This window comes from Camelus dromedarius, chromosome 20 (assembly GCF_036321535.1).
Source record: "Camelus dromedarius isolate mCamDro1 chromosome 20, mCamDro1.pat, whole genome shotgun sequence".
Lineage (NCBI taxonomy): Eukaryota > Metazoa > Chordata > Mammalia > Artiodactyla > Camelidae > Camelus > Camelus dromedarius.
This window is the reverse complement of record NC_087455.1, coordinates 15,358,884-15,386,517: the sequence shown is the minus strand read 5'-3', so window position 1 is coordinate 15,386,517 and position 27,634 is coordinate 15,358,884. Positions and strand designations below refer to the sequence as shown.

The 27,634-nt window shown below is 40.2% G+C and overlaps 1 long non-coding RNA gene across 1 annotated transcript in view; it reads left to right on the top strand.

Moving 5' to 3' along the window:
• The window catches only part of LOC116148925 (uncharacterized), a 95,451-nt gene that overhangs the window by 3,303 nt on the left and 64,514 nt on the right, over positions 1 to 27,634 (top strand). Inside the window, exon 2 of the long non-coding RNA XR_004132515.2 lies at positions 639 to 753. This is a non-coding gene — a long non-coding RNA (uncharacterized LOC116148925). The remainder of the gene's footprint in view (positions 1 to 638; positions 754 to 27,634) is intronic.

Sequence of the window (27,634 nt, the reverse complement as noted above, 5' to 3'; positions counted from 1 at the left end):
GAGGCCCAGGCATAACTAGAAATAATTTATTGATTTGCCATAAGAAATCGCAGGCTCTGGAATTGGAATTTCTCAGAATCTCTGTGATAAGCACATTTTTTCCGGGTAAGCTAACCTACATGGGAAGGAGCAGGTTGCTCGTTGAAAGTGGAGTCAGAAGGAAGAGAGACAAATATTCAGTATTATTAGGCCTGAGGCATGCATGTTAGCCAGAGATGGGATGGCCAATGGAATTAGAATAACAGCTCCTATGCTAAGTGCTTTACGAGTACTAACTTAATCCTCCCAGTAATTCTTGGGGATATGTAACTTTTTATCACTCCTGTTTCAGAGGAAGAAAAGTGGAGATACAGGTTTAAAAACTTACCCTGATCATGTAGCTAATAAACGGCATAGTCAGGATACGAACCCAGCTGTAAAAAATCTGGACTCCTAAAAAACGCTCAGGACCTGTTAACTACAGTGTTCATCTCGCACAGAGGCTGGCCTTTCGGTTGAGAAGGAAGAACGGAGGGTAAGGACCCTTCCCCTAGAGAGCTTTAGCAGGATGCAGCCAGCCGTTGTTTTTCTGGCCTCTCCTTCTTTCCAAGGTTAGAGGACACCCTGTCCTCCCCTAATTGACACATTCTTTTCTTTAGACTTGTTTTCAGGTTGAAACTGAAGGCTTGTGGTCTCCCTGGCCTGGAAGCCTTGTCTGCTCCCTTAGACAGCTCTGCATGTCTGGCCTGTGATTGGAAATGCTGACTCTGAAAGGTGAGCTTTATTTACCTCACTTCTTAGTTCTGGATGGGACGGCTGCACTGTAGACCTGTACTATTGACAATTAGGACAGATTATATTCTCTTAGGTTTCCCTTTTTGAAGAATGGTCACTGTCTCAGCTCTGAAAGGCCTTCTAGCCTCCTCATTTTATGAGTGTGGCATTGGAAGCTCAGAGTAAAGCCGTGAAAGATCCAGGGCCACCACACCTGGGGTGTCATGACTACCAGTCCAGCTTGAGCATTCCAGAAGTCACACCTGAAATCCCCTTCTTTTTTTTAAACAGATTTCTTTTACTTTAGTTCTGTCTCCTGTTCTGTTTCCTTCTTCTGTCCTAAACTTTTGGCTTCCATTTCGGCCCAGCCAAAAGAGGAATCTGCCTGTGTGTGCCTCTTTGCCTACAGATGTTTAGGTGGACTTAGACTTGCAACAGCAGGTCACAAAATCTTTAGCTCCACAGAGAGGAGGATAATGATGGAGCAGCAGCAGCATGTGGCAGAGGGGCAGTGGTCATCACTCATTCCACAAAGTCAGGTCCCAGACACTGTCCTGGGTGCTGTGATACGGGAGCAGACAAAGGACAAGATGTGCCCTATGACATTCCGTTGTGGTGGGCCATAGGGTGGAGATCTGGCAAGACTGCAAAAGAAGTAAATGCCAGGAAGAAAATAGAACAGAGCAATCAGGTCTAGAGTGACTAGAGCCGGGGACCTCTGGGGGTGGCCACTGGTAAGGAGAGCCTCTGTGAGTCAGTGACTTTGGTCTGAGATACAATTTCAAATACAGCCAGCCCTCTGTAGTGGCAGTTGGTTAAATCCACACACGTGGAATCTGTGGATACTTGCCGCCCAATGCTATTTTATGTAAGGGACTCAAGCATCTGTGGATTTTGGTGTCCGTGGGGGTCCTGGAACCAATCCCCCACAGATAACCAGAGATTATATTACTTCCTAATACTGACTGAGCAAATTTTTACTGGTTAGAACACATGCTCCAGTGTTTATGTTTGGAAAATACGATCATTGTACTTTTGACACTGTTTCCTAAAGAGTAGATGAAACATCTTTAGGAGGACTTATCCAGTTACAGGATGGAGTTTGGATACAAGGTAAATGGTGAAGAGGAAGTGGAATGCTCCTTGATATCTGGGGGGATGAAAGAGAACAGAATGAGAGAGGAGCAGGAGGGGAGCTTAAAATGCAGAACTCCTAAGGTGAGGCGCACCTGTGTAAATCCGTGTTGACTAAATGCTTACTTAGTACCAACGTTGCTAGTAAAGATCTGAGGGAGGTGCTGGAGGCGGGCCCACCCAAGGATGCAAGATATTTAAGACAGGAAGACAGACGCGTACACAAAGAGTATGTGGGGAGACCGAGGCGGCTGCAGTACTGAGTGTGAAATGAATGGGGAAGTAGCTAGATTCCAGATTCCAAGTCATAATTGTGGGTTAGTGATTCTTATTTTAAAGATGAAGCGCCGAGACTGGGGGATGACACATGAACAGAAGGCTGAGCAGATTCTTTCTTCTCTGCTGTGCCCCGGTAGGCTTGTAGGTACAGCATCAGATTCAAGTGGATTGACCAACGCCCTCTATTGCTTACAGCTGGTATTCAGCTGGGTGGCTCCTTGGTTAACTCCACAGACCACCACCCAGACTCTCAGCCAGCCAGTCAGTCAGGTGAGTTACTTGATTGCTCACTGTGTTTAGAATGTTGTAGTGGTGACTTTTTTGGGAGCAGGGCTAGCCCAAGGCAGAACTGTGAAGTAGTTAGATGTTTATCCTCCACCTTTTCTTACTGAGTTCCACCCACTCTCCATAAATACTGCTCCTGAAACAAACCTTATCCAGTCTTGTAATATATATGATAAAAATGTAAGTCACTTTTCCTAAGGGATTTTATATATTTGATTCTTTTTTTTTTTTAACTGTGGAATGATAGGTGAGGTCCCTTATGAAAGACATGTTGAACAAAATGGCTCTTTGAAATCCTAGGAGGTAAGATATAGCCCACCACATACTAGAAATTTTAGCAATTTGACCTAAGTAGATACAGAAGATATTCTGGGGCGAAAGTGAAAAGGAATAAGAAATCAAAGATTCTTCCATACACGACTTTAAAATATGATAGCAAGGAAGTGAAAAGTCAAAGGATGATGCTGGAAAAATATTGAAAGTGGAATTGATAGGGTCTAGCCATCGATTTGAATATGGGAGCAAAGGAAAAGTGATTATGGGGAGAGAAATTAATAACTATATGCTAACTTTTGAATTGCTTCTCTGCATAATTAAACTAGAACTTTACAAAACTAGCCCCAATTAACTGCCAAACTTGGAAGCCCAGAGGCAGAAGACATATTTAAAGGCAAAGGGCTACTGCCCTACTTCTGAAATGAAAATTCAAGCCCTCTGAGGCATCACAAGGCACTGTATTTACATGCAGTATCCCCTGGACTAAACTCCAAGTTGGCAGTCGATGCCTGAAAGCTGTGGTCTGCCTGGTGAAGGGACAAAAAACTACAGCAAGCAAGAGGCTGAGCCTGGAGGCAGTCCCAAGCAGCTGTCTCCTTCTCCCATGTCCATGGGTATAAAGACTTTGCACCGCAGGGGCAGGGGACTGTGGCAGAAGTTAGCAGGAGGAGTCCTCCCAGGACCAGGCTAGAATAGAAAGGCAAGTTTCAGGAGCAGCCAGAATGACTGATATGTTAAAGAGCAAGGAAAAATAATTTCAGAAGCATTTTAAATTGTCACAGATTGACTAGAATTTTAATTTTTCATATATTTCTGTTAAGTATTAGTTTCTCCAGGGCTGGGGCTAGGTTTAAGAGTTCATGACTATTATAAGAAGAACAGTTTCAACAAAACACCTAGCAGTGTTCCCAAAGGTTGGAGGAAATTGGAACCATCTGGGAAACATGCTAAAAAGGCAGATACTGAATTCAATCATTCTTAACACATTTATTAGCAGACATACATTCGCAGTGAGGAACTTTCTTCTATATACAGTTACTTTTGTTGTATTGATTTTTAATTTCACTATGACATAGATTCTTATCTAACATGCTATAATTCATTGTTATCTTTCTTTTGTCTTCTTAAATATACCCAGTTTGGGCAGTATGAGCCTCCCCAAGTTGACTCCTGTGTTCTTTTGACAGGTCCCATTGTCTTTAAGCATTTTTCTTTTCTTTCTTCTTTTCTTCTCTTTCTTTTTCTTTTCTTTTCTTTTCTTTTTTGCTTTCTGACATAATAAGCTGTTCCAGGATCAACTTGCATTTTATCTGCCCAGCTCCTGGGATCAGCCATTCCTTAAGGAGCCCTGGTTTCTTTCCATGTGAAATGTTTTTTCAAAACCGAGATCTGGGGACTAGGTGTTCTTGGTTATAGAATAAGTAAATAGAGTTTATTCTCATATTCTCATTTCAAACCGTATACCATAAGGTACTTCCTTACTTTCCCTTATTCCATATTTGTGTCTCCCAATATGTGAGAAATCTGGTTTTCATAAATGTCAATGTATTTATTTATTTTGGTGTGTCCTGCAATATAGAAAGGAGATGTTTCAGAATTATTATTACTATTCGGATAGTAGTACCAACAACAAACCTACTTAGTAAGTTCAAGATTTCTTTGCAGTTCATTTTGTCCTTAGAGTATATTTCAGTAAAGGTGCACAGATCACCACATAGATGCTTGATCCAATCAACCATCTAAATATCTAGATGTGGGGAAACAGGCAGATCCAGATGGCAGGGATTCTATAAAACAAATGGCTTGGGCTCCTCAAAAATGCCAAGTCACAGAAGACAAAAAATAGGGTGGAATTTTCTAAAAGAAAGGAAGCTAAAGCGACATGAAAACCAAATAAAATGCAAGATCTTGGATTTGATCATCAAAGAAAAACTACCAGGACATTTTTTGTGTGGCCGTTGAAGATGTTTAAATACAGACTGTATATTTGATAATATAATTGCACCCATGTTAACTAAGTTCCTTAGGTGAGATAATATTATCGTTGTAGAAAGTATTTCTTCTTAGAAGATACGTACTGATGTGCTTAGGGGTGAAATGATGTCTTTAACTGACTTTCAAATGGAGAGAAGAGAAGAATTACCAAGAAAATGTGGCAAAGTATCAACTGACTTTCAGATATAGAGACAGAAAGAGAGAGAAAAAGAGAAAGAGAAAGAGATCTATGATGAAAATGTGGCAAAATTAACAATAAGTGAATCTAGTGAAAGATAAATGGGGATTTGTTGTATAAGTCTTTCAAATTATTCATATGTTTAATACTTTTTTTTTTTCAAAGTAGAGTTGGGGATAATAATGCAGAAGCCCAAGCCCCACTCCAAAAAGATCCTGACTATTCTATTTTGGAGGGCCTAAAAATGTACATTTCATCAAGGGGGTTCTGACGTAGATAAGATAGCGCATAGCCAAGTTTGAGTGTTGGCAAACTACTGACCCTGGTCCAGCTGTTTGCTTTTTGTAAATAAAGTTTTATTGGAACACAGACACAGACATTTGTTTACATATTATTTGTGACTATTTTCACATTACAATGGCAGGCAGAGTTGAATAATCTGACAGACTATAGAGCCCTCTGACATTTGAATACTTTGACAGTAGAGATGGTCCATAATATAAAAATATTTCTAACTTGGCTCTTTACAGGAAAAAAGGATGACCCCTGCTCTAGTGCATTCAAATTTGGGGAAAGGACTAGAGCAACTTGAAAAGCCAGGGAAACTGGAATTCAGGTTAAAGGGCACTGATTTAGCAAATAGCAAACATTCTAGTCCCTGGGAGCTAACATTATTGTATGTAAACGAAACAACAACAACAGAAAGAACCAGCACTTGAGTGTGCCTGTAATGGGCCAATTAATGTTTCCTCCGGCAATATTCATATCAACTCTGTGACGCAGAAGTCATCCAAGTTTCATAAATAGGGACTTGGAACACAGAGGAATAAAGAAGCCCACCCAGGGTCCCATCAATTTTGAATGGAAGGGTTGAAATTCAGACGCCCATTTGACAAACTCCACATCATGTCCTCTCTCCGCTGGGCCACCCTGCCACCCTCAACCACATTTTAAGCTTCAGTTGATTGAAACTCAGATTTTACATCCGTGGTCCTCTGAGTGAAGGCCTTTACAATCATTTTGAAAGGGAAACCCTCAAGAGGATCAACCTCTCTTCCAAAGAGTGAGTCTTTGGCAGCCCTAACACTGCTATGTTTTAAACTCTGTCCCACAGGCTTTCTGAAAGGTTAAAAAAAAAAAAACACAAAAAAACCCATGGCTATTTCTTTCAGTGTTACTAGCACCAATGCCCCCAAGTAAAAGCAGTTATAGATTACAGTTAGAGCAAGGGAGTCCTGTTTTTACACAAATGCAGAAACACTTTATTGCCATTTATTTTCTTTACAGAAAGTCAAGCAACTGAAAGATTTGTTTTGGGCTGGTTGGGGATTTCTTTCTTTCTTCTTCTTTTTCTTTTTTTTTTTTTTTTTTTCCTTTTAAGAGAGAATTTTTTTTCCCACTAGAATCTGTTTAGAGTGAACTTAGCTTCTGTCACAAAGAGTCCATTATAACCAGTGAGTTCTGAAATCTTTTCAAGGCTGAAGTTATTGTGATTTTGCTTTGGGGAAGGGAGAAGCTTGTGACAGTAGGATGATGATGGTGGTGGTGCTGTATAAATGTATAAATTTAAGCTCGATGTTTATTCTTCATCTCCAAAGGCAAATGTGTCCTCTTTCAATTTTCTTAAAATGCTCTGCCCTCTGTTTACTATTAAGTTTTCCAAATTTTGATAGCAACATAAGTGTAGAAGAGATACTTGTCTGCCGGTGCCATGGTACGTGATCCCAATGTGGGGTAATAACCAGTGGTGAGAGACATGCACATTGGGAGAGCTTCCTATAAAGGGCCAGGCTGCTCAGCAGCAGGCAGTGATTGCTGTCACTTGGGAAAGTATAAGGACCAGATCCTCTGATTTTCCAAGGCAATCAAGAAATATACTTTTAAGTGATTTAAAGAATTTGGCTCAACCTGTTAAAATGGCTATTATCAAAAAGACATGAATGAACAAGTGCTGGCGAGGATGTGGAGAAAAGGGAACCTTTGTGCACTGTTGGTGGGAATAGTGTAGCCACTATGGAAAACAGTATGGAGGTTGGAGGTTCCTCAAAAAATTAAACATAGAACTGTCACATAATCCGGAAATCCCACTTCTGGGTAATTAGCCAAAGGAAATGGAATCACTATCTTAAAGAGATAGCTTTACCCCATGTTCACTGCAGGATTATTCACAAAAACCAAGATACAGAAACAACCTAAATGTCCATTGATGAATGAATGGATAAAGAAAATGTGAGTTATATATAATGACATATTATTCAGCCATAAAAAAGAAATCTTGCCATTTGCAACAATATTGATGGCTATTGAGAGCATTATGCTAAGTGAAATGAGTCAGACAGAGAGAGAGACAAATACTATATGATTTTACTTATACGTGGAGTCTTAAGAAAACAAATGCATAGAAACAGAGGGTAGATTGGTGGTTGCCAGGTGGGTCTGGGGGTAGGAATGGGGAAGATTAGTTAGTAGTTAAAGGTACAAACTTTCAGATATAAGATGAGTAAGTTTGGGGGATCTAATGTATAGTGTGGTGACTATAGTTCACAGTACTGTATTGCATACTTGAAAGTAGGTCTTTAGACTAAGAGAGTAGATCTTAAAAGTTCTTACCATTAAAAAAAGAGAGATAAGTATGTGAAGTGATGGATGTGCTAACTAACCTTACTGTGGTAATCATTTCACAATACATACGTATATCCAATTATCATGTTGTCCATCTGAAACTTGCCCAAGGTAATATGTCAGTTATAGCACAATAAGGTTGGAAAAAAACTTTGGCTCAAATTTGTGTAAAATATTATTTAGCCCCACAAATAAAATAAATGACAAGCAAAACAAAGACTCGTGCAGGCTGGACTTGGCCTTTGGCTTTAAACCTCCCACTGTAAGGAACTGAATTAGAGGTCTGGATTTTTATATGTCTCTGCGAAGTTTGCATGTGGTAGGTTCTGTCTTCAGTATGTAATCTAATACAATCTCATGGTCTCATAGAATGATATCTCTGAGCTCCAAAGACTTCCCATCCCTGCTCATACAATAAATGTAATGCTACAAGATCAGTTTTTATGGTTAACTAGCCCACTGGCCTTCCTTCTGCTTCACGCCTGCTCCATCAACCTACACCAGTGCCCAAACTAGTGATAGAAATAGATCAGTAGACATCCTGTGTTCTACTGTCTGGTTCAACCCCAGACGAGGTGTTTTTGTACTAGGTTCTTGCAAATAAAGGCATCAGATTGTAATTTTCCATCTTTTTCCCAACTCCCAGTTGCCAAGAGTCAAACACTTCCACAACCTTGCAGCAAAAACAAATGAAAAGAAACCAACATGATCTAAGAAGTGCTAAAAATGGGACTTGTATGGAGGTAAATCTGGGGTTTATTTGAATCTATAGGAGTTCAAGAATTCTCTGCCCTTTACGTTCTCTGTAAATGTAGTCGACCCAGAGAACATTTTTGGGTAAGTCCTTGGACTTTGCTCCCCACAGAGGCCCCTAATATTTTAGAAATTAGCTTTAGCCACTGCAGGCACAGGGGCAGAGTTTAGAGAGCTAGCAGATCTGGTTCTGAGCAGTCTTAGGAAGTACAACCTGAGCCTCTGTCATCCAGGGGAGATCAGATTAGATACACATTTCAAGGCTACGAATGCTGACAATGCTCAGACACTGGGCAGTTTCCAGGAGGAACACTCTGCCTCTTTCTGCCTTTCCTGAGTAATCATACGAAGTTTCGTTTACCCAACTGTCAGATCTTTCATTTTTATATTCTATTACTGTTTGAAAATGTTTTCGTAAAGATGATGGCAGTTGATCCTCAAAATGTCCTGGAAAGGGAGGCAGGTCAGATACTGTTAAGCATTATTTACTGATAAGGACACAAGGTTGCATGGCTTTACCGAGGTTGCCACGGTTATTATAACTCAGGTTTTCTGGGTCAAATTTGAGCATTTTTCTTCAGTATCTTGAGTATCATACTCTGTCCAGTCCTGTGCTGACTCTATTGAGGCCATCAAGTTTTAAATCTGATTCACATGCCCCTCTCACCTTTTACCTTAATATCATGTAAATAGTCCAGTAATTTCAGAAACAATTATTGACTAATCCATAAACAACCTGTATGGGGAACTTTTACGGGATTCAAAAAAAAAAATAGGACTTCGTTTCTGATCCTAAGGGATGGACAATTTGGATTTTAAAGAAAAGGATTACAGGAAACTACCAGAAAATAAAGGTAAATCTAAGAAAAATACATCTCATAGCATGAATCAAGCACAGAGCTAAGCACTTGACATATATTATCTGATTTAATTATTGGAACAGCTTTCCAAGGCAACGGTGATTCTCCACCTGACAATGGAGGAAACTATTTAATAACTTGGCCAAGATCATAGCTGGCTAATGCCAGAGCTGGGATTCAGCTGCACCTCTGCCTGATGGCAAAGCCCTGGAGAGTTTCACTGTGCCACTCTGACTCCCTGGATGCACAGGAGCCCTTTACTGTGGGGACCGAACACTTCAGTGTCCAGGAAAATGTGGAAGGTGGGCACCTTCAGAGAAGGGCAGGGCCAGAGAAGCGAGTGTTGAGTTGGGGTTTGGAAGAAACGGAGAGCAGGGTTGGTGCAGACCCAGTGGTGGCGAGGAGGGCATGGACAGGCGACTGGTGAGAGCGATGTGATGCAGTCTCTCTCAGAGGTCAGATGGCTTACCTGGCTGGAGAGCTGTAGGTGGGCCGGCGTGTTCTCAGAGCTGGATTTATAACTGAGCCTCTTTATTCTAAAGGGGAAATTGTTGCTTTTGCCAAGTGCCCTAGCTTCCTGTTCAGGGACTCCCTAAAGTGGATGAAAAGCAAGGTTTTGCAACATCTGTGGGAAGAGGGGGAAGCGGTTTGCCTGAGGAAGGCAGAGTGGGTTGAACCATGCTGCTTCTTAGGGAACAGTGAAGGACCATTTAAGAGGCCTCTGGAGGGTGTTACACACACTTGTCTCAAAACACACGGCTTTGTCTATGTTCTTGAAAACAAGTTCTTCAAATTTTGTACCTACCAAAATCGTGGCCCACAGATGTGCTTTGAAAAGCTGGAGCTTGGTTCTGTGGCCTCCACTTTTCTCTATTATTTCTTCTGTATTGCGAAGCTTCAGTTGCTGCTGGGAGGGGCTGCCAGGAGCTGTGAGAAACGTATTAGCCAGAGTAAACCCTGTGAGCTATAGATGGCCCCAGGCTCGGGCAACATGGCTGGGGGACCCTGCCCCTCCCAAGCATTCCCAAAGGGACTCCGCTCTGACACAGGATGGCAGTAGGGCCGAGAGCTGGTTGGGCTTTCTGCAAAGTAATGGTTTTTCACTAGGAAACGTGGTGCTATTGGACTCTGGGTGAGGATCCACACCAACTTGGAGAAAGTTGTATAACCTATTCTTTTGCCTCACGGAGGAGACATGACTTAGGAAAAGAAGGGCTACAGTTTTTCATTCTGTCACCTAACCCTTTTGGAGGAGTGTGTGCAAATCTGCCCACCAGAGCCCCTCTCCCATCTACTTACAAGGGCAGTTGGAACCAGGACATTCAGGCCAAGATGCCAACTGAATGGCCGGTGTCAGAAATCAGAAGGAGACTGAACTACAGCAGAAGTCCCTATGTGAGGTGGCCCAGGACAGAGAGAGCCAGGGCCCTTGAGGAAGAGGCCACATGCAAATATCAGAAGTACATGAACAAAAGATACCACATGAAGAAGAAAAAAAAAAAAAAAACAGATGAATGAGACATTTCCCAAAATCTTCTCAGGCCCCACTCACAATAAAAATTAAAACAACAAAGCCTTGTGTTTTTAATCTCTTAGCTTGGGGAAGATAATACTTAACCTTAAAGATACTGTGGGGACATAGAGTTCGCTATACATTAAATAAGCTTTTTGGAGCACTTTTCAGCTCTATCTATAATGCATGTGGACTTTGACCAAACTCTTCTGTTCTCGGGAATTTTTTGACAGATACACTCCCACAAATGCACAAAGGCACTGTGTTGTTGTTGTTTTACAACAGTGAAAGACTGGAATCAATTTAGATGTCCTTGAGTAGGGAATACCAAGCAAACATTTTTGAGATGTCAAAATAATATTAAGTCCAAAGGTATAAACTTCCAGTTATACGATAAATAAGTCCTGGGGGTGTAATGTACGGCACAGTGTACTGTATATTTGAAAGCTTTTAGGAGAGTAGGTCTTAAAAGTTTTCATCATAAGAAAATAAGTGTGTTGGGGGGAAGATATAGCTCAGTGGCAAAGTGTGTGCTTAGCATGCATGAGGTCCTGGGTTCGATCCCCAGTACCTCCATTAAAAATAAGTAAATAAATAAACCTAATTCCCACCCCTCCAAAACAAAACAAACAAAAAATGAATTAAAAAAAAAGAGCGCCTCAGGGAGCTTAAAAAAAAAGAAAGAAATGTGTAACTGTGTGTGGTGATGGATGTTAACTAATCTTATTGTGGTAATAATCATTTTGGTATATTCATAAATCACATCATTATGTTGTACCCCTAAGGTGAATCCAATGTTGTGTGTCAACTATATCACAATAAGAACAATAATAGTAAGTCAAAAAAGCGAATCATAGAATAGTAGGTATAGTACAGCTTTTTGTATAAAACAACAGCAGGATACATACATCTGTATTACGTCTTTCTCTCTACGTATGTCTACGTGTGTTTCTCCCTGCGTGGAACGTATCTGACAGGATGTGTGTGCAACAGTTCACAATGGTTGCCACTGAGAATGAGGGTGAGACCAACAGGTTAAGGAACCTTTTGAGTTTTACTTGATTGACTTGTGTACAGTTTGAATGATTTTACTAGCGAACGTTTCTTTTATAATTAAACCATATTTTAAATGAACTTATAAAGGATAAAGTAAACAATAACTCTATACTAGGCGCTATCAACATCAAGTACAAAGTGTCAGAGATACTAATGATAATAATACTAATCGTGACAGCATTTATTTAGATAGCACTCCTTTGTTCCAGACGCTGTTTAGCATACGTTAACTCATGTAAACCTTACGATGATCCTATGAAGTAGTTACTATTCACGCCACCATTTTAGCGATGAGGAACTGAGGCATAAGGAGGTTAACTTGTTGTGGGACACCCAGCTACTAAGAAGTTAAGCCGGTGTGGGCGAGTTATATGAGTTTCTGCTTTTGACCTCGCTCCTGCCCGTGTCCCCAGGTAATATGGAAGACCTCCAAGTTCAAAGCTGAGCTGAGGACAGATCTGGATCTGACAAGTGGGAACCAGGAAATTTCTGTAACAGTCTTGGAGGTGCCCCTATCACATTTACCAGCCATTGGGTACCTGGTGAATTGTGAGTTGAACTGACTCAAATAAAGCCAGAGAGATAATATTTCTGCCTGTGTGAGTCTGGCCAACTTGATTATTGTATCATTTAGGCTTAGGGGGAGCTGTGTACAATCGTAACCCAACAAAGCGGTTGCTTAAATAAGACAAAGATTTGTTTTTTGCCCATGTGCAAAAAATACAGAGGTTGTCCAGAGCTAACTTGGTGGCCATGTGAAATTGGGGAATGATGCTCCTTTCAGCTCTCCATCCACTTTCCCGTATGTGGCCTTCGTATTCATGTTCGAGGCGGCTACTGGAACCATAGCATCTTTATTTCAAGGAGAAAGAGATAATAAGAAGGGACCACAGGGGTGCACACTAGATACCTAACGATTGCTTCTGACAACCGCTAAACCACAGTTCCCCGTATACATCATTGTTCACCATGTAGTCATTTTTTTTCACAGCTGGCTGTAAGAGGCTAGGCAGATTCATCTTTTTTTCTAGACAGTCATTTGCCTGAGTAACAATTTTGAATTCTATTACTAAGGAAAAAGGAGAGAATGGATTTTAGGATAAGCAACTAGAAGTTCTGCCAACAGTGATCCATTCCTGGGTGTCTGGGAGGACGGAGTTCTCCTCCTGTGGTTTCTAAACATCAAAGGCCATTCTGCCAGTGACTCTGATCTGAGTAGCTGGGCTGGGGCGTTTTGAGGACCCTGGGCACCTAAGGGCGCAGGTAGGGAGGCAGGCACTAAGCCGGCATAACGGACTCTAAGAATGGACGTGCTCAGAAAGTAAGCTCTACCCCTTCACAGTTATTCCAAGCATCAGACTTGGACTTCGACAATTTTACCTTATTTGGGCCTTTCCAGCAAGGAGGCTTCCTTACCGCAGTGTCTACTAGAGCCTTTAACTTCTCCTCTTTGGAAAACCGAAGGAACATTCCAGGGCTCACCCAACACCTCCGAGTAGTAAGGAAATGAAGGCTTATTTTCTGAAGTCATCACTTTTTTTTTTTATTAACATTGTCCCCACCTGGACTTATATAAAAAGAAATGAACTTATAACTCAGTGGACTGTGCCCGGGAATAGCAAGGTGAAAACAAAACAGGCTGGAGGAGCAAGAAGAAAAGTTCCGCCAAGTGTTTCGGAGTCACATCAGGGCAGACAGACTGTGATGGGTTCTAATTGGCGCTAGCATCAGCCGTGACATTCTTACTTTCAGCTAAGTGGCACTCTGGGAAGGTGAGAAGTTATTTTCTACCTTGGAAAACATCAAAGAAGATCCAGTAGCTCGCACTTTAATAAAAGCAAAATAAAACCAGCAAAGGTCCCCATCGTCACAAAGGAGAAGGAAACCTGCCAGCAAGAATCAGAGAGGAATTTGGGTGTAAAATGATTTCAAGGAGGAGTCAGCAATGGATGGCCCATCACCTGTTTGAACATGGCCTGTATTTACGTGGCTGAGAACGGCTTTTAAATTTTTAAATACTTGAAGACGTTCAGAAGAAGAAGAATGTTTAGTGACATAAAAATTGTATCAAATTCAAAATTTCATATCCATAAATATAGTTTAATTGAAGCACAGCCATGCTCACTGATACATGCAGGCTCTTTGGCTGTTCCCACACTATAACAGCAGATTTGAGGGTAATTGCAAAGTCCGAAATATTTGCTGTCTGTCTTGCTACAGAAAAGTTTGCTGAATCCTGATTTAAAGTACCCAGAAATGCATGCCTCCATCCTCATCACTTACAAGTTGTAGGAGCTGGAAAAGATTCCTTTTTGAGTCTCAATGTCCTCATTGTGCAGATAGGAGCAATAATCTACTTTGTAAATTGTTGTGAGGATTGAGATCATTCATGCAAAGTCTGTACCTGGAACATGATGCATGGTCAATGAATGGTAGGGGTTTTTTGTTGTTGTTATTTATTGCTTTGATGGCTAAATTTTCGGTCTCATTTAAGAGTCATCTTGCTTCCTGAGCTTTCGTTGAACCCCTCAAGTTGGAAGGTTTTTTTCTTCTGTGTTCCCATAGTACCCAATGCTTGTCTCAGTCACTGCTTACCACTTTATATTGTAATTGTGTGTTTCTGTGTCTGGTCTCTCCTATGAGCCATGGGTTTCTTGAGCGAAGGGACCATGACTTTCTGGTATTTGCAATCCTGATGGCTGTCACAGTGACCATGATACAGTAGTGTTGGAGTTTTAAGCAGTCCTGCAGCCAGACTGGAGGATGTTGCTTCTGAATACTGAACTCCAGGATTAGACAGACTTCCTCACTCAATCCTAGGGTCTTTGGGCCAAGAAAGCCCCCCACAACAGTCCCCATCACAGAAGCAGGGCTGACCCAGTAGTTGTTAAGGAACAGAGTTGTCCGGTCTCTTCTCCCAAACTGCAAGGGTGGTTGTGAGCAGAATGTCTCGTGAGAGAGGGACTTGTCACGTTCTGCCCCTCCATCTTCCACTTCTGTGTCTTATGCCCACTCATGAGGATGCGACCTCCTTCCTCACCTGCCGTCTTGTGGCACCTGCCATCATGAGGTGCCCATTGACAACGTGCTCCTTACTTGGGGCCACTTCATGGCCCTTAAAGAAATGGGAAGATTGCCCATTTCCTTACCCGAGAACCATACTTTCTCTTGTGGTCTTAGAACCAAAGTGCTTGTGCCTGAGGTCAATACAGATCTAACTAAATACTTTTAATTAATTCATTCATTCGTTAACTCGTTTATATAATTTATATTTATTGAGCCAAGTCCTATACTAGTTATTAGAGACAGATTGAAAAACAAAGAAGCCACTATTTAAATCTGTAGTTTTCATAGATTGTCCCACATTAATGGATTAAAACCTTCATTAATTTATGTCTTTTTCTCCTTGTTGTACATCTTGCCTCCTGTACCAGGTAGGATCCAGACCCTTAGTAAAAGCAACCTGAAGTCAATAACTCTTTCTATTATAAAATACTGTGGATATTTAAAAAGATGGTGTCCCAGAAAAGAGGTGAGAAGGTGAAGGCTTTTGAGAGCAAGGAAATGAACAGAGATTTCCCTGAATGTAGAAGAGGAGAAAGGTGTGTGTCCTCAGACCAGTAGGGATTTGCATACCACATACTGCTTTGTGGCTGTCCCTAAAGAGGAGACAAGAACTTGGAAGTTAGGACTATGATGAATGCCTAAGGAGGTGGGACCTCTATTGCACAGCTTCTCAGCTTTAGAAAGAGTTCTCAGACCCCATGAATGACACCTTAAAGGCCAGGGGGCTACTGTGGACTTGAACTCTGAGACTTCAGTGGTCCTTATATAGATTGGAGATTAGAAGACCTTCCCTGTATTTTTAGATCTTACTTACATATCCCACATTGTGGTGCAAACCTGGGACAGAGAGGGGAGACCCCAGGAATGCCTGAGTTGGAATAGTCTGCCAACCTGGTGGGATCAGGTAGAGAATCAGAATTAGGTTGAATTTTTTTAAAAAAGAGAAACAAGGGAAGTGATATTTCTTGTAGTTATTCTCAGTATATGCATTCTCCATCATGTACATCTTCTTTCTCGGTATCGCACTCTCCTGACAAGTAGTCTGAGGAATAGGTTACTTTTTAGATTCTCAGTAAGTTCCCAAAGCTCCTAACCACCATGGATTTCTGGGCGGAAGATGTTCCGTCTTCTTGTGGGGAGTATGAGACTGTCATCCGTGGTATCAAGTGGATGGCGGGAGCTGATCCCCTTCCTTAGGAATGATTCCTCTTGCCAAAGGCAGGGAGCCCAAAGCAATTACGTCTCCTCAGTCTAACACCTTGTTTCTGCGGGTACAATTTAGAATTAGCTGGGAAAGACAAAATCGAGCTGCGATTCCTCCTGCCTAAGGCCAGAGAGAAAGACAGAACCCAGTATCCTTAGTAGCATCAAACATCATGCTAGCAAAGCCAGATATTGACTTCTGTCCAAGGGGCAAAAGAGGATCCCAAACAAGATGTGATACGAAAGGTCAGAAGCCAAGAGTAAACTGGACTTGCCATGGAAGAAATTTGGAAATAAACCTGCAGAGGAATCCAGAAAACTGTTTCCCAGGGAGGCCCTCAGTGTTTGTTGGATGGAGTCTATTTTCTAGTTTTTTTCCCATTGATCACACTAACTTCTTATTTATTTATTTATTTTATAACACGAAAGCAACAACTGGTAACAAAGATTTAAGAAAAATTTATGAATAAAAAATACTAGTTAAAGAAAACTGTTATTTGACTTTCATCTTCTGAAAACTGAAAAGAGATCATTATTATGTACATACAATATATGTGTGTATGTATTTTAGTGGTAGATCACCACTGTCTAGTTCTAAGAACACCAGGGTTTAGAGAGAAATTTCGACAACTCTCCTTTCCTGTGTTACACAGCCTTAGGTGGTCCCTCCAGCTGCTTTTACTGCTTCGTGATGGTGTGGAGTAAACTATGTGACAGGCACCATCTTAGGCACAGAAGACACAGAAATGAGCACTGGTCTAGAACACTGGGCAGTAAAAATGTAATGCAAGCCACAAATGTGGGCCACATGAAGAGTAACAGATGAAATTAATTTTAATAATATATTTTAAATATACATGTCTACTTAATGCACAAAATATTATTTTAACTTGTAATTAATATAAAAATTACTAATGAGATAGTTTATGTATTTTTGTAGTAAGTTGTACTGAACTTGTGCAATTCTCCAAATCTGCCATCGTATTTCATACCTCTGCTGGGATCCCCCTTGTGCCCCTTGTCCACCTACGGTACTCCTACTCAGCTTTCAGTCTTAGTACAAATACCTCCTTTAGAAATCTCTGAGCTTCCCGGTGGGAATGATCACTTTTTTTCTGCCATCATTGTTTTATAGCTGCCCGTCTCCATGTCTGCCTCCCTTCTGGACTTGGGACCACTGACAGCAGAGGCTGTGTTTTATTCACCTCTTACATACCTAACACCTAGTGCAATGTCAACATTCAAAGTTTAAATTACAGGCACATTTTCAGCCCCCTAAAATGTATCTAATGAACTTCCTTGATGGTAGAGAGTTTGTTTGCTCAGCTATTTAAAATTCCTTATTTAGGGGCAGTGAGGTTTTATATAGTATGAAAACTCATAAACCAACTTGATCAATTTTTAAAAGTAAGAAACGAGACTTCCATTTAAAAACCAGATTCTCAACATTATATATCGTCAGTTTTTAAACATTTCATTTAGATTTATTTTATATATGGACTGGAAAGATAATCCTAGGATAGAATCTGATTGCTGAAAATCATTTAGGTGTTTTTCATTGCTCTCTTAGCTTTTCTGACCCTAGGGCACCATTTAATAAATGAGTACTCAGCCCATTCAAGGGCGCCTGGATCCACAAAAGAGTTAACCCAAATCCCCAAATGCCTATTTTACAACTAGCAACTTGCTCATATACTAGGTGGTTTTCTTATGGAACAAAGGCTTCAAAATTATTTTTTTTTTGAAAAGAGACATTTGGATTAAATTTACTTCTAGAATATTCTCTTAGAACAACCCCTTTTTTTTCCAAACAAGTGTCATAAAAAGGTTTATTTTTAGGCTTAAGGTTTATAAGAGCTGTAGTGTACTTGGCTCTCTGTGCTAGATTTTTATAGCCCTCTCAGTTTTCTCAGAAGAGAAGGCTATTAATGTTGCCTTCCAAATAGTTTTGATTCTGTAGGGAAGATTTATTAAAAAAAATCATTTTAGCCCTTGGGAAAAAATTAAGTCAATTCAAATGCTATATCAAGCATTTGATATCCAATGAAATACAGTGTGGATAAAAATATAATTTTGGAAAAAAAAAGCCAAGGAATTTTTGGGTCACATTTTAGAAAGCATAATACTCTCTTTGCACATTAAAAAAGAACCTGAGAGAAACCTTCTTGTTACTGCTTACTTGTTACTGTTATTTTCATTTAAATGCTGGAAAAGATCACTTAATAATTCCTTCCCCTTTATAGAAACAGATATAGCACAAAACAATATTCAGAGGACAAGTGTTGGGAATGGATTACTTCAGTAAGGTATAGCCTGCTGAGAAATATGGAAATATTTTTCATATATGTAGAAACAATGATATGGTAACAATGAGAATAATGGGTTTTCTCTTGTGATTCCCACACAAGGAACTTTCTATTTTCAGGAGGTTCAGAACATTGCCAAAACGTTCACTTTCGTTGCAGTGACTTTTCATTGGTATTGTAACAGTAAGAGGATATTTTTTGCCTACAAAGTCTTTATTTATGAACTCATAAATAGGATGCCTAGGTATCATGTTTCCAGTCATTAATGCAAAGGTGGAATTATTCTTTCATGGCAGGTGGGCCAATTAGCATCTTTAAAATGAGCCATCATTATGTTAACAAAAAACTTGGGTTTACTGATAAATAATGGTTTCATCTCAAAAAGCACTTTGAAAACATTGTCTAATTAATATGACTCAGAAGACTCAAATAAAAATATGCTCTCTGCTCTTAGACTTTTGGTTCAACAGAAACACTTTAGGAAGCAAAGAATGATCAATAGGAAAATTACATTTCTCCTTTGCCAGTTGTAATGCCAGCTGCAGTACAGCTTTTTTACAACTGTTTGTGTCAGAATGAGGACAACCTACATTTTACTATGGAAACATTTTTTTTAAAAATAGTCATACTTTTATATCTGGAAACATAGTGGAATAGATAACCTAAAACTTTCCTAACAAAAACACTTCAAAATGCCAGTTAAAATATACTCAAAATCCTTTTGAGTGCATAGCTTAGATTATCAATGAGTAAGGGTAGACATGAGGTGCCATGGAACTATAAAGAAGTGAGTTGGTATTGTGGAACTATAGGTATCCTAGACTTGGTGGTTGTCAGTCTTAGTAACCTTGGGTGTTAGGTGTGCACACTGGAGCAGGACCACATGGGCCAGTGTGAGACAAAGGATTATAACTGAGACCACTGTATTAAGCCTGATGCTTCATGGCCTACCATTTTAGGGAAAGGGTAGATTGGACACAAATGACCCATTGACACAGTAAGATAACAAGGAACCTTGTTTGTCATCTTGGACTCTGAGTGGGAATAGAGTTTCTTCTGATAAATTTAATCATTGATGTGTTTTGCTGGATGAAAGATTATACTTTTTACTGTCTGCATAGTTTGAGAATTGCATTACAAATTAACCTATAAATGGTTCTGACATTTTTCAGAAGGCCAGATTTTTCTTCTGAAGGGTTTACTCTCAACTATGATGCATAAGATTTTTACTGGGCAATTCTTTCTGAAGAAAAACTTGCAATGATAAATCATAAAACAATTTAGGAAAATAATTATTATAAGAATCAGCAGACACAGCAGATTGCAGGACTTCAAATGATGAAATAAGGGCATTTAACCTGATTAAAGAACTACCAAAGAACTTTAGAAAAAAACAAACAAGAATAATAAACTGTAAAAAAAATTACAGGCAAATTTGAAAATGAATCAAATAGAACTTCTGGAAATGTAAACTGGAAACATTTATATTAGAAACTCAATGGATGGGTTAATTGTAGATTAGATACATTAGAAGAGAGAATGAGGGAAAATAGAAGGTAGAGCTGAGGAAATTATCAGCACAGAATGGTAAATAGATAATATAAAGAGAGGTCAGAGAAATGCAGGTCAGTATGAAGAGGCCTAACGTATGTCAAATAGGAGTGCAGAAGGAAAAGAGAAAATAAGAAAGAGGGAATATTTGAAGAGAAAATGGGTGAGGACATTGAGAACTGATGAAAGACAAGGTTTCTTTGAAAGTGCGAGAAGAACCTAACAATATTACTGAGCCAAACTTGGGTTCACTCACCCAGTACGCAGCAAAGCCAAACTACTGACACTAGATTGTGGTAAAGGAAAATATAGTGTTTATTGCAAGTGCCAACCAAGTACAGGCAGCTTGTATGCAAAAGACCCAAACTTCTTGTTGATTTTTGGGAAAGGGTTTATAAAGACAGTGGGAGGGAGAAGGTCACAGGGTGTGTGATCAGCTTATGCACAGTTCTCTGATTGGTTGATGGTAAGATAACAGGATGATGTTTTAAGAATCTCAGTCATCAACTTTCTGGTTTCAGTCAGTTGGGATCTACATGTTAGTGGTTGGCATGTTACTTTCTCCACTGGTGGGGGTTTTAGTATCTGCAAAACAACTCAGGGATATGGCTCAGGATATTATCTATAGCCCTTGAGGAGGAAGTAAGTGTCCCTGACTTTGTTTGATGGCTAAACTATTATTATTTTGTCTTGCTTGACTGCTTTCTTTTGTTTCCACATTTTCTCACTTATCTGATTAGATTTGCTCTTTGAAACTCAGGGAAGGACTGGGAGGTTAAAGTCTTTCTATAAACAAGAGAGGGGGGTCACAGGGTATCTGTCCCTAGGAAGGCCTTGCAGGGGTCTGCTTGGTTTCAACAGAAGTGGGGAGGTGCTAGATACATCACTGTCGAACTGCAGAACACGACAGAGAGATGATCTTAAAAGCAGCTACAATGAAAATAACAGAGTAACCTCTAAACACTCCATGGAGCAGAGGCAAGCCACAGGTGTGCTGCAGGTGGTGGCCAGGATACAGAACTGCAGGGTGAGGCAGGGCACTGGTGTGGTTGAGAGGTCATTGTATATTGTTCTGTCTAGATGGCTGTAGCATCAAAAGGACAGGAGACAAACCTCCCAGAGCAGGGGCAAGCAGTGGGACTCAGGGTGCCAGAGTATGTTGGAAGTCTGGTGCCCAGGCCACAGTGTCATAGGAGACAAACCTCTAGGGAGGGGGAGGGCTGTGGAGGGAGTTGGGGTGCTAGTGAGCAGGACGCACAGTGTCCCTGTTGAAACCAGGAAATGTGATCACCAGGCCAGGCCAAAAGACCACATAAGTACCGGGTGTGTGGCTGGGGCCAAGCACCAGTGAATGTCCTAAGCCCTGTCCTGTTCCTTGAGAGTGCATCCAGAATTAGCAGGAGAGCTCCTCCCTGCTGCGGTGCCCCGTCCATGCCCTCTGTCGAGAAAGCCTAACATCACACTCACAGTAAAGAAGAAATGTTTAAAGGACTTTCTTCCGCTATCACAGAGCAAATATTGAAGGTTGAATATCCATCTGAGAAGCAATAAATCGATAGCTGACATAATAAACTGTAGATAAAGGGAAGTTGAATATAAAAGAAAGGAGTGTGTTACAAGAAGTTAGGTATGTTAAAAAAAAACAGATAATATTGTGGGCAAATCTAAACGGCAATGGCTATATATACAACAATGAAGATAACTGATTCATTTGGAGGGTGTAAAGCAAGATGGAAGAGAAATACTGGAAAAGTAACATATGAAAAGGAGAGACATGATAAGAATAAAAGATTTTGAAATCTCTCTAGTCTGGAAAGAGGGAAGAGATTCACTTTTTGGAGTCATTTTTTAGTCCCTTCTTTTTCTCATACTCCAAGCGCGCTAATCTGTTAGCAAGTTTTGCCAGCTCTATCTTTAAGCCCTATTTGAATACCTTCATCTTACCACCTCTCCTGATACCATCCTCCATCCTGGCCTGAGCTACAATAGTTCTTTTTTTGTTTTTTTTGTTTGTTGTGTTTTTTTTTCACATGTACATATCAATTACCTTTTAAGGATTCTGCCTGGTTCTGCCCTTTGCCTGCTAAAGTTGTTCACACTCTGCCCCCCAAAAGATACCTAAGTGACCTAGTTATGATATTATTCTTGTTTACCACTCCACATGCTTCCAGTGATTTTTCCATCTCACTAAGAATAAAAACCAGAGCCATGAACATAGCTAAGAGGCCCCACATGATCTCCCTCCCCACTGTAACCCAGAGCCCTTCCTTGCGGAACTCATCATCCCCTACCCTTACGTTTTCTGTGGTAGCTTCAGGCTCCCTTGTGTTCCTTGATCCTACCAAGCAGGCTCCCACTGTAGGACTTTTCTACTTACTAATTTCTCTGACTTCAGAAATCCGCTTGGCTCACCCCTCACTTCCTCGAGTCTTTTTTCAAGGGTGGCTTTCTCAGAGAGCCCTTTCTTGTCAGTCCTGCTTATCATCCAGCCTGCTTCCCTCTCCCACCTTTGTGTCCTTTTATCTTTTTTCTTCTTTGTTTTTTTCCATTGAACCTATCACCATCTGAAATTCTGCATAGTCATCCCTCGGTATCTGAGAGGGTTTGGTTGCAGGACCCCCAAGGATACTGGAATCCACCAGTGCTCAAGTCCACCATAAGAAATGGCTAGTACAGCCCTCCATACCACAGGTGCCACGTCGGCAGCTGGTTGCTTGAACCGTCGGATACTGTATACCTCTCTGTTCTTTCTTCTTTCCTTCTTCCTTCCCTTCCCCTTACATCGCCAGGTTCTCCCCCATGGAAAGCTTTCTGATGACAGGAACTCTTATTTTTATGGTGGTTTTCACTGTATCTCAAGGTTCTAAAGGAGTGCCTGGCATGTAGGAGTCACTCAGAACATTTGCTGAGTAAGTGAATGAGTGAATAAACGAATCAAGCAGAAGTAAAAACGAGGAGAAATACTGAAAAATTTAAAAACACAACTAAGAAGCTTCATCCAATGGATTTATATCAAACTCTGTACTTAATGGTGACATTTGTTAATGGCACTGTGGATATGTATATTGATCACTTGCCAGAATTAATTATGTATCTACCTCCAAATCATGTCTCAGTGAAAACCAAAGATTCAGCAGCAAAATATTGATTCTCTTCTATAACCACAATGCAATTTGAAGACTACAACAAAAATAAAACTAAACAATTACCAGACATGGTTGGAAAGCAAAACGAGCAAAGAAAAGAAACTTCCATCTGACCCATTGATTAAACAGTAGTCATTATAGAGTTCAGGAAATATTTAGAACTGAAATACATGAGCTTTTTACATGTCAAAAATTGGAAACAGTACTACAGGGAAATTTGTAGCCCTTGGAAAAAACCCAGCAGTTTAAACATAAAACAAGTAGAGGGGAAAGAAGTAATAAATTTAAAAGTGAAAATAAGCGAAGTAGAAAACAAAAACTAGAGAGGATCAATAACCCCCAAATTGATTCAAAGGTGGAAAGCATTATAATAACATAGAAAACTCCGAGTCAATGGATTAAAAAAGAGAGAGAGATGCACAAACATGCATGATTAGACTTATAAATACACAGGAGAGATTTAAAAAAAATAAATTTCACTGAATATTTTAATGCCAAGACATTTTAAAAATAAGAGAAAATGGACCATTCTAAAAACGATAGTCAAATTATTTTTCCCAGCTAACAATTTCGTTAAAATTTTTAAATATCTCTGTATATCACGTTTCTAAAGAAGGCAAACATTTATTTTCCCTTTCTAATCATCTTTGGTAAACTGAGTAAAAGGATGTATTTTTTCCAGTTTCTTTTTAGCGGTTAAAAATACAAAGTGCATTAATCAAAATCCATTTAGTTACAATCTCAAATCAAACTTCTCTAGGCAAAAAAGAGATTTATTGGCTCATAAAACTAGAACTTCAGAAGTGTTTCTAGCTTCAGGAGGGCTGGATCCAGTAGCTCAAATAATGCCATCAGTAAATTGCCTTGTTCTCTCTCTATCCTGGCCCTGCCTTCTTCAGTTTTGAATTAATTCTCATGAAACTGTTCTAATGTGGTAGTTAACATGGTCACCAGGATTTTTAGGCTTACATCATCCTCACAGCTAATGATCACAGAAAACAAAGACCTCCTCTTTCCTGGGAGTCCCAGCAAAAGTCTTGAGGGTTAACAGTAGCTGACCCACTGATGTCATGTGCCCATCCCTCAGTTGACCCCTTTGACCAGTGGAGGGAACTGTCTCGCCATGTGTCTCCCCCGGATTAGGGGAATGAAATTCATCCTTTCCACACCATATGGACCAAGAGTTGGGAGAAGGCATGTTCAAAAAAATTTCTAGCTCTCTCCTGTAGAAGCTGTATCAGTAAAAACGACACAGAGATTGTGAGAGTGTTATTTTTACCTGCTTTATCCAGTCACCAGCAATGTCTACAGTATAAAGTGGCAGAAGACCCTCTAGAAAGTGTTAGACCTGAGGGTCCAGGAGGATGAAGATGGCTTTCTCTTCATCCCTGCATCCAGTCTTTAGAGAAAGAGGAGGGAACATAGGATGAAAAGAATGGGAGAAATTGGAGAGAGATAGAGAAAGAATCCTTCCGTTGTTTACAAAGATTATGAGCTGCTTTAATCGAGGGCTGTACGGAATTAGGTAAAATTCAAGGGGGCAGTGAGATCAAAATATCCTATGTTGAGATGCTGTCAGTGAAGTATTGATAAACTGTAGGTTACTGTGTGAAGGTAAGAAATTCAACTATGTTTTATCTGGAGTTCTTATCTCTTTCTTTTCTTCTTTCATTTTTGCAGATAAAACAATGTATGTTGCACAGAACATTCTGTGACACAGACTGTGAGAAATGTTTCCTTATTTATCTCCATAAATATTTCCACATAAATCTGGTAAACCCAACATATTCTGTACTCATCTTGCTTTACGACTCTTATTCACATATTAAAGTCTACAAATATAGAAAATTTCAAATTTTATTTAGTCCAGTAATGACAATAAGACTTCCTATGCCATCCTTCCTTTTTTTTCTTTTTCTTTTTTTTTCTTTTTGCGGTGAAGCCTGTTAACGTCGTGTCACCAAACATACTTTGGGAAAGACCAGTTCTCCCTTCAAGGAAGAGCTAAATGTGGACATTGGTAATGGACTTACAAGTAGATTTTTGTAGTTTCTCATGCAACTGCTTCTCCTTTCTCTTTGTTCTTTCCCTCTCCAGCTCCGGATTCCATGACTCACCGATCTCTAATGATATTAATTATAAAATTGCTGATTGCCTTCAGATAGTCTCATTCAAACTTTACAATGAAGCAATTGGTATGTTTCTTCGCTTCATGAATGGAGGGTGGAGGGGTCAGAAACTAGCCTGAGGTCGTGCGATTAAGGATAACAGTAAAGACCCTGCATTATTGCTGAAAACAAAAAATAGTAGCTGTGTTGTGAGGGTGTTTGAAAAAAATGTGGTCTCGTCAGAGACAAGGGGGTGAAACTTCTCTCTCCTTCTTCCTTTAGCTTCCAGTGAGTTGTTCTCACATGTGGAAGTCTGCTTAGTTTTTTTTATTACCCCAAACTTTGTGGCCTTAAATCATTATTCTCAAGGATAATACTTGGAGACACAATAATACTCATGTGATCTCAACAGGCACAATTGTGTAATTTATGTGACTGTTCAACATGTTTATCCAGATTAGCCAACAAAATGCCTGTGATAGCTAAGATGTAAGGAAAGGTCGGGTTTTGGAAGACACAATGGAGCTACAATGTCAAGTTTGGCACAGGTCAGATTTGGGAATATTGCTTTTGGATTACTGGGATGGGAGTATGGCCACAAATTTGCCAGTCAGTGACTGCACCGGATGTCTACCTGGCTGAATTCAAAGAGTTCAAAGCTACTGATCACTAGGAGAAAGAAGAGGAAGGAGGAAGAAGAAGGGGGAAGAGATGGAGGGAGAGGGGAAGGAGAGCAGGTGCTAAGTCCTCGTGGTAGGTCTGCTCAGCTCCAGGGTCCATGTTTCTCCTGCAACATGACATTGAGCCTATTCCCCTTTATCTGGCGGTCACTTCACATCTTGGAGTCTTTGGTTTTTTTTTCTTAATCTGCAAAATGGAAACGATGGTGCCTTTTTTAGTTGCGTCACAGGATTGTTTTAAGGCTAAGCAGAAAGAGACAGGACATGTAAGGGGTTTGCTATGAGTGAAAAGCAATGCAGATTTTTTTTTTTTTTTTTTTGGTGGGGAGGTAATTAGGTTTTTTTGTTTTGTTTTGTTTTAATAGAGGTACTGGGAATTGAACTCAGGACCTTGTGCATGCCGAGTATGCTCTCCACCACTAGAGTTGTACCTTCCCCCACAATGCAGATGTCTTTATACATTTCGTGGCACAGTAATGAACACATTTCTATCCAACTTTGGATCACGTGACACGATAAATTTAACACACGAGCGGCATATATGTACGGCCAAGGGAGGATTTGTGTCCAAGTGAGCAGTCTCCGCAGTTTGGCAGATGGACTACACAAAGCACAGGAGGAAGAAGTCTTAAAAATAGAGATTTTTAAAATGGTATAATTTCATTATTTTAATGAATGAATTAAAAGCCACTTTTAGAGTTACAGAAGAATGATGTTAGCATTGGTCCTGTGCAATTATTTGGGATCGAATTCAACTGTTGCTCCGTGGCCTTGGCCCTCAGCTTTGGTCTTCACTGTTTTTCTCTTTTCATTTTGTGTGTTCCTAACTCAAGGGACATTTCAGGCTCCCAGAGGAAGCCAGTGGGCAGACGATCACATCGGATGAGTTGATTTTTCTCCCAAACACACCTCTACCTAAGACATACGTAACTAACATTTCAAGCTTGCCACAGGTTAGGATTTGGATTCTTATGTGGGAGCAGGAGCGTGGCCACAAATTTGCCAGTCAGTGATGGAACTATTTGTCTCCTTGACTTAATCAAGGGTGCTTGAGAAGTTGATTTCAGCCAGCTTTTGCAGTTAAAACCAATGGTGACACCTTAAAGAAAGGCTGAGAGCAAACTCACAGAAAACTTTGTTTCTAGATAATTCATCCTGGATATTTAAACTTCCAGAGAAGAATTATTGAATTAGAAATTTTTGTTGTCAGTTTTTCAGGCTTATTTCTTTCATTTGTTTGTTTTGCTTTGATTTTTATTTTTTTTTTTGCTTGTGGTTAAAAAAAAAAGAGTCTAGACTTGCAAAGGTCAGTTCCTGAAATTTGTATGAGCCCCAGATAAACTTTATCTGGGTTTAATGGACTGAAATTGCCTGGGCCTAGATACAGAAGAAATATTTTTGACAGTGGTGACCACACATCTCTTGATTAAGCTGTCAAATTTGTAGACTGATTGACCTGGAGATATGATTTCAATTATTGCTTTTGATGGTTCTGGAATTTCTATCAGGAGACAAGGCATTGGGCTCTGGGAGACAATTTCTATTGGTGGGTGCTGGGGATATAGGTCACTGTAAGTGCATGAAATTTTACAAACCAGTTTGGTTAGTTTACTCCAAGAGTTTTACAGCCATTTGTGTTTTTTTCTTGCTAAATTGAAGTCAGGTCTGTTTCGTAGAAGTCACATATGCATGGCCTTCACTTCAGAGCTTTTTGAGTCACAGACATGGTGTGAATCCCAGATCCACCACCTCCCTGACCTCAGGAGCTTGGGCAAACACTTCACTTCATTGTGCCTTACTTACTGCTGGTTGTAAGGATATCATACTGCCACCCTGGCAGGATGGCGGGATGATTAAATGATTCTAGTAG